We start from the raw sequence: 12813 nt of genomic DNA, 5'->3' as shown, positions 1-12813 counted from the left end.
TTAATAGACCATTTCTCTTTCATAATGAAAACCATCTACTATGGTCTTAGCAACTCTGTGTGATTTTCCCAATCTCTATCCTTCAGTTGACCTTTGTTGTTCTCATTTCCACAGAACTTTCCCCTTCCTTTTATGTATGTATATATCTCTGTTTTATTTTTTTTATTTTATTTATTTATCTTTATTTTGAGACAGGGTTTCTCTAAATAGTTCTTGCTGTTCTGGAACTATGTTGATCAAGTTTGTCTTAAATCATAGACGTCTGCCCACTTCTGCTCCCAGAATGGGGATATCAAAAGCTTGTAACACCGCACTCAGCTATATTCTCTCTCTATTTTTTTTACCTCTTCTATTATCTTTTTATTCAAAACACTGGAAAGGGGTGGGAGAAGACTCAGAAGAAACCACATGCTTAATAAAAGGCCTACAACACTGAATCCCCCTGAAGGCTTATAAAAGAGATTTGTTCTCATCCCAAGTTCCATCACACGCCAAGATTGTGGGTGACTGTCAGTCTATCACGATGAAGAAATACCTCCTTGGTCCTTTCATGGTAATCACTCTCCAAAGAGGAGCTGTAGGTGCCCAGCAGCTCTCCCAGCCACCGGAGAGACTGCCACACCTTCCTTCCTAGTCTTCATCTTTCCCGACCACTCTGCTCACTTTCGCCTGTGGTTTTCTTCTGTTGCTTTCGCTGTTATGGTTGCTGGTCCTTCTTCATCCTGGAGTTCACCACTTTGAAATGACCTCTGACTCCAGCTGGCCGCCGGACCTTATGGCCTACAACTGTCTTGGCTACAACATAGGTGGCCTGGCATTTCTCCTTGCCAAGTTCAGCCTTCTTGTATAGACTTCGCAGCTGTGCCACTTTTTCTTGTTCTGAGATATCCACTGTGTTCACTATAGCTTTTGCCTTCTTTTTGGTCTGCTCCAGCTTATTCAGCATCCTCTGTTTCTTTCTGGCCTTGGCCTCAGCTACTTTCTTGATGGGCCGTGCATTGATTTTGCGCCAGCATTTTCAGAAATGCTCCACCTCCTTCTTATTAATAGGCAACTGGCAAATCCGATGCTGCTTCTCTTCCTGCACAAACCCCTCTGGAAGTTCTTCCTCCTCTTCATTAAAAGCATACTGGTTTTGAATGAGTTATCTATAAGGTCTCTCTTTGCCTTTTTGGAAGAGGCAATAACAGCACCTAGAGCAAGGCCTTCAGGGTCCAGAATTCGATATTTCACTGGGTCCTCAATAGGCACACCTCAAACCCATCCTCAACTGCCTTAGAACCACAGCTTCGCTTCTTACCACAGAATACTTTCCAATCGTCTTCATCCTCACTACTGCTGCTGTCACTATCTGAGCTGTCTCTGTCCTCCCCTCCAGCGTCAATGATAGCCTCTGTCTCCTTAGGGACCTCATTCTGGGAAGATTTCTTCTCAGTCTTCAAGTTAGTAGATGGCGGAGGTGGGTCAGTTGACTGCTGCTCCTTCTGACGGCTCTTGTACAGCAGCTGCACCTGACTGATCTCCAGGGCTTCGTCAGCATCATCCTCTATCCCACTGCCGTCCTTGGAGAACCACAGGCTAGCTTGCTCTTCCTACAGCACTGCCTTTTCTTCTAGTGGTACCAGCAATGGATTCTCTCCTTCCTCTTTGCTGTCATCTACTTGAGCAAACTGCAAGCACTTCTTCTCCTTCTGATCCGACTGTGTCCTGACTCCTGCCAACTCTTCTGGATCCAGGTCACTTTCCAGAGAAGTATCATCATCGTCCTCAGCATCTGACACATAGATGTCATCCCTTGGCAAATCAGACAGAAAGGTGTCTGCAGCATTCATGTCTCCTTGTGTTACTTCCTCTAACAACTGCTGACCACGGATGGTTCGCAGGGAGAACACGCCTGTCTCCCCCTCATCTTCAATGGAGACCCCAGGCAGATCCATCTTCAGCTCTACACGCTCCCGCTGCTTCCTTTGTTCACGAAGCAATTTTTTCCTCTTCCTCTTCAGTTCTGCCACTTCTTGGGCTTTTATCTCTGCCAGAGTCCAGTTAAGCTGCTCTTCCTCCACTTTCTCCTCTTCCTCCTCTGAAGCCTGCTTTGTTCAGCTGCTGACTCTTCTTCATCACCTCTTCTTTCGAGCTGAGGCTGATGTCTAGTGCCTTTGCTTGCTCTTTTAGCTTCTTGGCCACATATCGTCAAAGCTTTGTTCTCCAATTCAGTAGAGACCTAAGTTCCTTGCGCCCCAGCACTTTGATGTCCTGATAGCACGCTCTGATATCTTCAGTGGTAGCTGGGTGTTGTGCCAACTCTGCATCATCTATTGAGATTTCGCTGGCCTTGGAGAGGCAGTCAACAGGATTGCCGGCTCACAAGAAGTCCTTGATTGAAGTTCGGTAATACAGTGAGGTCACCTTCAGCATAGCCTTCAGCCTTTGGCTTCTTCGTTGTCACCAAGTCAGTGACAGTTTTAGCCTGAACTTCAACTTCCTTAAAGGCAAACTTGGGATTGAAGAATTTAGCATCAACCTTGTCCAGAGCCAGGAATCCTTGACAGACTACAAGATTTCTGTAGATTCGTGACAAGAGGCCTGGGGTTTGGTGGCCTGGACACGGGGGAACAGCTGCTGGAAGATCCACAGCAGAAGCTGATAGTCTCGGGAATGGAAGGCTTTTGTGATGAAACAACCACCACGGGCCAAAAAGTCACAAGCCAAACGCAGAGTCATCAGAGTTAAGTGAGCTTGTGAGTAAGCATCATGGACCCAACTAGCCCCCACATTGGGAGCCCCAACATTGAGCACAACATCAACTTTCCAGGTCTTCAGCTCCTTCTTCAGGCCCTACCTACAGCGTTCTGTTGTAATATCTTCCTGGAGAGTCACCACATTGGGGAGAGGCTTGATTGGAACCAGGTCCACTCCTACAATAAGACTGGATACAGGCATAAACTTGGCAGCCACCTGCAGCCATCCTCCAGGTGCAGCACACAGGTCCAGCAAGGCTCGAGCTTTCTGAAGGAACGGAAAGTGATGATTGAGCTGGATCAGTTTGAAGGGAGAACGCAAACAATAACCGGTCTCCTTGGCCAAGTGATAGAACTTGTCGCGCTGGCTCCTGCCTACTTTGCCTTATTTGCCCGTGGCAGGATGGGGTAGTATCACTCACTCGGGACCTTAGATAGACCTTAACTCTGCAGGTTTTCAACCTATTCCCTATATTTTAAAATTACCGTGTTTCATGATATTTGATACTATTAAAATTGGAAAAAGATCATGGTCTCTCAATATTTAGTTTTTAAATGAGTATGTATTTCCTGAGATCATCGAAACTCACAAAACAAAACAAAACAAAACAAAAAACTAAAAAATCCAAAAACAAAAAAGTCCAGTGAGAAGGAATAGTTACAGGGAAGTTACTGATTCAAAGTGATGATTAATTTTTTGTTTGTTAGTACCTCCTAAATTAACCTCAATCTATGCTTCTAGAAGCCCTGTTCCCAGCAACAGTACTATGAAATCTTCTTTTAAAAGTTTGCATATGTTAAAACAAAGCCAATATTCAGAAGTGTGTTTATAAAACATAGGAGTAACTGTTCTCTTTCATTCTACTGTGTTCTCTTGTATTTTTTAAACAAAACACAGTTTGTCAAATTGAGAGAGGGAGAAGCATAAAAGTAAAAGATACTGCCATAAAAGTTGGGAATGTGTCCTCGATAACTGCTTCTGGGCCAATGTGTACACCAAGCTCTTGGTTGTTTATTCAATGTGGAAGCTAATAAATCTATCTGTGGTAAGTCCTAAAAGGAGATCGTTTTCAGAAAGGACGAATTCAGGCAAAAGCCTTTGTTTCAACAAATCCAACTGACACATTCTGTAATTGTGTAACACTTGCATGTTGAGGTGTAGAGTACATTTTAAATTCATAAAAGTAGTGATTCTCTTTGGCTGAGCATACCCTGTCGATGTTGGACCTGCTGTACTGTGCTATTCAAGGCTATGAACATCTCGCTAAGAGAAGAATGATAACACATTATCCATGGATCTAGTCATTCTGAAAGGAAATCTTTCTTATACTTCTTAGCTTTTCATTCATGTGTTATGGTTATAGCCACTCTCCAAATTCACTTACTGTGTTGGCAGATAATACTCAGTCATTATTTCTAGTTTTGTTTTGTAAGATATATGTCGAGTGTTTTAAACATTACTTTCTAGTATGTTGGTCACTGCAATAAAATACTGTTTTAAATTAGTAAGTTAAACCATATTTAATATGAACAAAATAATGCTGTATGATGCCTAGCAATGTCGACATTACTTAGTACATTTCTTCAGTTTCTATTTTGTGTTTGTTACTGAGATATAGTACACTGAACAGTGTAGAAATGAGATGTGACAGACTTTATTGTAGCCTATAATCAGAGAGTAAAAATATAAGTCTGAGTCAAAATAGCAGAATAGCTATAGCAATATAATATGAATAATGTTAGAAAATAAGGCAAAGTGAAGGGAGAACAATATATTGACAACAGAAGCTGAGGGTAAGGTTTTCCCAGCTTGAGACTACACACCCTCCTCAGCTGTGTGCGGCTGGATCATCATTAAAAATTGCATTGGTTCAGATTCGTTTCCTAGTGTAGTTGTAGATAGTTTCTAATCTGCCCTGCAATGTCTTCCTCAATCCACACTGTAAAGAATCTAGAGATAAAACTAAATCATTGGTGGAATTTCCTCATTGCAACCAATCGCTTTGGTTTCTTATCACATTCTTGAACTTCCACACTTCTAGCCCATCACCAATCTTTTAAAGGACTTTTGTACATGGATCTATCCAGCTTCTCAATTCTGAGGCCAAGTTCCCTGTGTCTCTTTTCTTAATTAAGACATTCTCATTCCCTTCCCAATCCTTAAAGCTAATGACTAAATGAACACTCAATAACATCCAAATAAATACTCACCCCTTCCATGATATTGAATTTGGTCTTTTGACAATATCAATGATTAAATTACATGAAATTTGTCAAGATCACCATGTCTATTTCTGATGCTTGTGCAATTCTAGAATTTGCTGAGTCAAGAAAGGTATACTATATTACATAGACTAAATACTCACCATTTGTAGACTGTCATAAATAGAATATACCCATGCTTGAAATTAAATATCATTCATTTGAGCATAAGAAATAAACATAATCAATTGTTGATCTTAATGCTAGCACTATCAGTATTCTGTTCAGAAGTTGTCTCCTGAGTCAATGTGTTCAGGGTTATTCCTTAATTTCTAGTCTATCAGGTTTACAGTGTCTGGTTTTATTTTGTGGTCATCGATCCACATGCAGATAGTTTATTTTTTCTATTGTATATTTATGACTATTTCTCAAAAATCAGGTATACATAATGACAACATGAAAGAAAAGATTTTCACTGAGTCCACATCTAAGAGGGACTACCTCATGTTGGAAATGAGACATGGTAACATGTAAGGGTCACCCAGGTGATACTGGTTTTGAAAGCATGATATAGTCATGAGGTGCTATGGGAGGCCAGGAGATGCTATTGGTGAAAAAACAGACTCAGGGGCAGGTAAAGGCCCAGTACTCAAGTTGTAGCTTGGTACCAGGAAGAGATCCTGTGACAGGCTATTAGTGAGAGTGCACCTCAGTTGCAATAAGGGACCCAAGGTATTAGGGAGATATCAATAACATGGGATGTCCATCAAGAACAACAGCATCTGTGGAGCAGAGTGAGCCAGAGCCTAAAAGACAAGCAATATGTGTGCTCAAGTGGTCAGAACTGAAATATGACTAAAAGGAATTGCATATATTACAGTTAGAGTTTGATTTTTGATTTGATTTTGACTGTACCCTTACTTTCCCATCTTGAGGAAAAATATATATTTTTAGTAATATTTTTATTATTTTATTTGTTTACATTTCAAAGACTGCCTCCTTCTTGTCTTTTCTCCAGGAACACCTTACCCCGGCCTTTAAAATCTATACTTCTCAAAATTCGAAAACCTAAAAGAAGTGGATAAAGTTTTTGATCTATCAAAGTTAAGTCAATATCAGATAAGCAATTTAAACAAACCCATACTCCTAATATGTGAGTATATTATAAATATATTTAAATATATTAAATATATTATAGATACATTTAAATATCTACCAAACAAAAAAGCCCAGGACAAGATGGTTTCAAGTACAGATCTTTAGAAGCATTAATACCAATAGGCCTCACTCTGTGAAATAGAAACTTAAGGAACAATGCCTAATTCTTTTTACAAGGTGATAATTATACTGACATCTAAACTACAGAAAGATACAAAGAAGAGAGAAAAATCTCAGATCAATTTTCCTTATGAACATAGATACATTCTTGAAAAAATCATTGTCAAAAATATCAAAAAACATATCATTAACAATATGACCTTCATCAAGTAGGCTTCATTCAAGAGGTTCAGGATTTATTCAGCATACATAAATCAATAATATAATCTGCAACATAGGTAAGCATATAATATTCTCATAAGATGCAGAAAATGGCTGTGACTATCAAACATTATGTGATGATAAAAGTCTGGTAGAGACTACAGATATAATGAAAATATTTGTGTTTTTATAATACTTTTAATACTTTATACATAATAACTATGACTTACAGCAAGGGCACAGGTGGAATTAGACAGAGAGAAAATAAAACACTTCCACAATAATGAGAATAAGATAAGAATATCTACTCTCTTAATAACTATCCTTTTAGGATTTGAATTCTTAGCTAGAGCAACAGAAAACAAATGGCATAAGCTCTAAAATGAAGAATTGAGAAATGGAACCTCATAAAATTACCAAGCTTCTGTAAGGCAAAGGACACTGTCATTAGGGCAAAATGACAACAAACAGATTAGGAAAAGATCTTTACCAACCCTACATCCAATAGAGAGATAATAGCCAATATATACAAATAACTCAAGAAGTTAGACTCCACTGGAGACCCTGTTCTCAGTCCAATGGTTGCTGGCAAGCATCTACCCTTGTATTTGTCAGACTCTGGCAAAGAGTAGAGAAAGGACTGAAGGAGCTGAAGGGGTGTGCAATTCCATAGGAAGAACAATAAAATCAATGAACCGGACCCCTCCAGAGCTCCCAGGGATTAAACCACCATCCAAAGAGTACATATGGACAGACCCATGGCTCCAGCTGCATTTGTAGCAGAGGATGGCCTTGTTGAGCACCAAAGGGAGGAGAAACCCTTGATCCTGCCAAGGTTTAACCCCCAGTGTAGGAGAATGTCAGGGCATGGAGGCAGAAAGGGGTAGCCAGTTGAGTAGGGGAAAGGGAATAACATTTGAAATGTAAATAAAAAGTATCCAATAAAAAAGAAAAAATTACAAAAAAGAAGTTAGACTCTAGAGAAACAAATAACCCTATTCAAAAATGGGGTTCAGAAGTAAACAAAGAATTCTCAACTGACGAATATCAAGTGGCTGAGAAGTACCTAAAGAAATATTCAACATCCTTAGTCAACAGGGAAATGAAAATCAACACAGCCCTGAGATTCTACCTCACACCAGTCAAGATGGCTAAGATGAAAAGCTCAGGGGACAACAGATGATGGCGAGGATGTGGAGAAAGAGGAACACTCCTCCATTGTTGGTGGAATTGCAGACTTGTACAACCATTCTGGAAATCAGTCTGGAGGTTCCTCAGAAAATTGGACATAGTACTACCGGAGGACCCATATATACCACACTTGGGCATATATTCAAAAGATGCTCCAACATATGACAAGGAAACATGCTCCACTATGTTCATAGCAGCCTTATTTATAATAGCCAGTAGCTGGAAAGAACCCAGATGTTCATCAACAGAGGAATGGATACAGAAAATGTGGTACATCTACACAATGGAGTACTACTAAGCTATTAAAAACAATGACTTTATGAAATTCATAGACAAATGGATGGAACTAGAAAATATCATGCTGAGTGAGGTAACCCAACCACAAAAAAAAAAAAAAAAGAAAAAAGAAAAAAGAAAAGAAAAGAAAAAAACACATGGTATGCACTCACTAGTAAGTGAATATTAGCCCAAAAGTATCCAAATATAATCCACAGACCACAGAAAGCTCAAGAAAAAGGATGACCAAAGTATGGATGCATTAGTCCTTCATAGACGGGGGAGGACAAAAATATTCATAGAAGGTGATATGGAGGCAAAGTTTGGAGCAAAGGCTTAAGGAATGGCCATTTAGAGACTGCCCCATGTTATGATCCAGACCATATACATACAGCCACCAAACCCAGATAATATTGCTGATGCCAAGAAATGCATGCTGACAGGATCCTCTCTCCTGAGAGGCTCCGCCAGAGCATGACAAATATAGAGGCAGACTCTCACAGCCAACCACTGAACTAAGAATGTGGTAACAATTGGAGGATTAGAGAAAGGATTGAAGGAGCTGAAGATGTTAGCACCCCCATAAGAACAATACCAACCAATGAGAGCTCCCAGGGACTAAACACCCTCCAAAGAATACACATGGACAAATCCAGGGCTCCAGCTCCACATGGAGCAGATGTTGGCCTGTGGTGCACCAATGGGAGAAGCCCTTAGTCCTGCTAAGGCTGGGCCCTTCAATGTAGGAGAATGTCAGGGCAGGGAGTTGGGAAGGAGTAGGTGGATGGGTGGGGGAACATCTTTATAGAAGAAGGGAGGGTGTGATGGGAAACCACAAAGGGATAACATTTGAAATGCAAATAAATAAAAAATATCCAATTTTAAAAGGACATAAAAATACAAAAAAGTTATAAGAAGGAAGAAAATCCTTTTTTTTTCCCCCCACTGGATGTTTTTGTCTTCTTTGTGAGAAACCAAGTGATCATAGGTGTTTGAATTTATTTCTGGGTCTTCAATTGTATTCCATTGATCTACCCATCTGGATGTGTGCCAAGACCATGAGTGTGGTTTTTTGTTTGCTTGTTTGTTTGTTTTTTTTTATTTTTATTTATCACTATTACTATATAGTACAGCTTGTTGTCAAGGATGGTGATTCCCCCAGAAATTATTTCATTGTTGACAATAGTTTTTGCTATCCTCGTTTTTTTATTTTTGTTTGTTTGTTTGTTTGTTTTGTTATTCCCGATGAATTTGAGAATTGTTCTTTTTATCTCTGTAAAAAACAGACTTGGAATTTTGATGAGGATTGCATTGAACCTGTGGATTGCTTTTTGTAAAATGGCCATTTTTATTGTTATTCCTACCAATCCATAAGCATGGGAGATCTTTCCATCTTCTGAGTTCTTCAATTTCTTTCTTCAGAGAGATGAAGTTCTTTTCACATAGATCTTTTACTTGCTTGATTGGAAGTACACCAAGATATTTTATATTATTTGTGACTATTGCAAAGGGTGTTGTTTCTCTAATTGCTTTGGCTAGAACTTCAAATATTGTATTGAATCAATAGGAAGAGAGTGGGCAGCCTTGTCTTGGCCCTGATTCTAGTGGGATTGCTTCAAGTTTCTCTCCATTTAATTTGAGGTTGGCTACTGGTTTGCGATAAATTGCTTTTATTATGTTTAGGTATGTGCCTTAAATTTCTTTTTTTAAATTATTTCTTAATTTTTTTTTACAGTCCAGGCTTTTCCCCCTACCCAGTTGCCCTCCAACTGTTCCTTATCCCATACCTCCTCCCCTCCAACGTTCAAGAGAATGTCCTCATCTCCCACCCCTTCAGACCTTCCCATTCCCTGAGGCCTCAAGGCTCTTTAGCATTAGGTGCAGCTTCTCTCACTGAGTCCAGACCTGGCAGTCTTCTGCTGTTTATGTGTTGGGGGTCTCATATCAGCTGGTTGGTGGTCCAGTGTCTGAGACATCTCAGGGGTCCAGGTTAGTTGAGATTGCTGGTCTTTCTATGGGGCTACCCTCCTCTCTGAACTTCTTCCAGACTTTCCCTAATTCAACCAGAGGTGTCAGCAGCTTCTGTTCATTGGTTGGGTGTAAATATCCGCATCTGACTCTCTCAGCTGTTTGTTGAGCATTTTGGAGGACAATCATGCTAGGCTCCTGTTTGTAAGCACACCATAGTATCAATAGTAGTGTCAGGCCTTGGAGCCTCCCCTTGAGCTGGATCTCAATTTGGGTCTATCACTGGACTTCCTTACCCTCAGGCTCTTCTCCCTTTTTCTTCCTGCAGTTCTTTTTTTTCCCCTTTATTAACTTGAGTATTTCTTATTTACATTTCATTTTTATTCCCCTTCGCGGTTTCCAGGCCAACATCCCCCTAACCCCTCCCCCTCCCCTTCAATATGGGCTTCCCCTCCCCATCCTCCCCCATTACCACCCTCCCCCCAACAATCACATTCACTAGGGGTTCACTCTTGGCAGGGCCAAGGGCTTCCCCTTCCACTGCTGCTCTTACTACTCTATTCATTGCTACCTATGAGGTTGGAGCCCAGGGTCAGTTCATGTATAATCTTTGGGTAGTGGTTTAGCCCCTGAAAGCTCTGGTTGGTTGGCATTGTTGTTCACATGGAGTCCAGACTGATTTTCAGAATGGTTGTACCAGTCTGCAATCCCACCAACAATGGAGAAGTGTTCATCTTTCTCCACATCCTCGCCAGCATTTGCTGTCACCTGAGTTTTGGATCTTAGCCATTCTCACTGGTGTGAGTTGAAATCTCAGGGTTGTTTTGATTTGCATTTCCCTTATGACTAAAGATGTTGAACATTTCTTTAGGTGTTTCTCAGCCATTCGGCATTCCTCAGCTGTGAATTCTTTGTTTACTTCTGAACCCCATTTTTTTTCATCAAAACTTTTTTTTTTATTAACTTGAGTATTTCTTATATACATTTCAAGTGTTATTCCCTTTCCCGGTTTCCCAGCAAACATCCCCCTCCCCCCTCCCCTTCCTTATGGGTGTTCCCCTCCCAACCCTCCCCCCATTGCCGCCCTCCCCCCATAGTCTAGTTCACTGGGGGTTCAGTCTTAGCAGGACCCAGGGCTTCCCCTTCCACTGGTGCTCTTACTAGGATATTCATTGCTACCTATGGGGTCAGAGTCCAGGGTCAGTCCATGTACAGTCTTTAGGTAGTGGCTTAGTCCCTGGAATCTCTGGTTGCTTGACATTGTTGTACTTTTGAGGTCTCGAGCCCCTTCAAGCTCTTCCAGTTCTTTCTCTGATTCCTTCAACGGGGGACCTATTCTCAGTTCAGTGGTTTGCTGCTGGCATTCGCCTCTGTATTTGCTGTATTCTGGCTGTGTCTCTCAGGAGCAATCTACATCCGGCTCCTGTCGGTCTGCACTTCTTTGCTTCATCCATCTTGTCTAATTGGGTGGCTGTATATGTATGGGCCACATGTGGGGCAGGCTCTGAATGGGTGTTCCTTCAGTCTCTGTTTTAATCTTTGCCTCTCCCTTCCCTGCCAAGGGTATTCTTTTTCCTCATTTAAAGAAGGGGTGAAGCATTCACATTTTGATCATCCGTCTTGAGTTTCGTTTGTTCTAGGGATCTAGGGTAATTCACGCATTTGGGCTAATAGCCACTTATCAATGAGTGCATACCATGTATGTCTTTCTGTGAATGGGTTAGCTCACTCAGGATGATATTTTCCAGTTCCAACCATTTGCCTACGAATTTCATAAAGTCGTTGTTTTTGATAGCTGAGTAATATTCCATTGTGTAGATGTACCACATTTTCTGTATCCATTCCTCTGTTGAAGGGCATCTGGGTTCTTTCCAGTTTCTGGCTATTATAAATAAGGCTGCGATGAACATAGTGGAGCACGTGTCTCTTTTGTATGTTGAGGAATCTTTTGGGTATATGCCCAAGAGAGATATAGCTGGATCCTCAGGCAGTTCAATGTTCAATTTTCTGAGGAACCTCCAGACTGATTTCCAGAATGGTTTTACGAGTCTGCAATCCCACCAACAATGGAGGAGAGTTCCTCTTTCTCCACATCCTCACCAGCATCTGCTGTCACCTGAGTTTTTGATCTTAGCCATTCTCACTGGTGTGAGTTGAAATCTCAGGGTTGTTTTGATTTGCATTTCCCTTATGACTAAAGATGTTGAACATTTCTTTAGGTGTTTCTCAGCCATTCGGCATTCCTCAGCTGTGAATTCTTTGTTTAGCTCTGAACCCCATTTTTTTTCCTTCTCAATCAGCCTTTATTGCAGGAACACCTCATTGATAGTACGGGGACCCCGGGGAACAAAGGCACTCGCCTTAAATACAAGACAGGCTGTGGCTGTAAATTTGTCCACTGGGGATTGGTGGAGCATGAAATACCTATTTAGCATGAATATCACCCTGGCCTTGTAGGTGCTGGGGGTCTGCCAACACATGCGCTGTAGGTGTTTACCAAAAACGACCACCGGATGTCGGCGCCATCTTTAGCCGCTCCCTACACTGAGTGAGGTAACCCAATCACAGAAAAGCACACATGGTGTGCACTCACCGACAAGCGGATATTAGCCAAAAAGCTCGAATTGCCCAAGGTACAATCCACAGACCACATGAAGCTCAAAAAGAAGAATGACCAAAATGCAGATAGTTCACTCCTTCCTAAAAGTAGGAACAAAAATATCCATAGGAGGGGATATGGAGGCAAAGTTTGTAGCAGAGGCTTGAGCTTCTTATGGCTATGAGAGGATATTTGTGTAATTTTAGCCTCATTGTCATTTGAAAGCCCAAGATTAAAGTGGCCATCCAATTGTGTTGAAGTTTTGAATAATGGGACAACCTATGATGGGCCAGCATTTAAAATATAGCTCGGGTGTTTTGGAGATGCCAGTACCATGGGATGACATCAAACTTCAGAACA

The 12813-nt window shown here is 41.0% G+C and overlaps 1 pseudogene; it reads right to left on the bottom strand.

The window, feature by feature from the left end:
- Positions 1-637: 637 nt before the first annotated feature.
- On the bottom strand, positions 638-3998 carry Ftsj3-ps1 (FtsJ RNA 2'-O-methyltransferase 3, pseudogene 1; annotated as a pseudogene).
- Between the last annotated feature and the right edge of the window lie 8815 nt (positions 3999-12813).

Source organism: Rattus norvegicus, chromosome 2 (genome assembly GCF_021556685.1).
Source record: "Rattus norvegicus strain SHRSP/BbbUtx chromosome 2, alternate assembly SHRSP_T2T, whole genome shotgun sequence".
NCBI lineage: Eukaryota > Metazoa > Chordata > Mammalia > Rodentia > Muridae > Rattus > Rattus norvegicus.
Note: the sequence above shows the minus strand (reverse complement) of the source record. Positions and strands in the feature narration are given on the sequence as shown.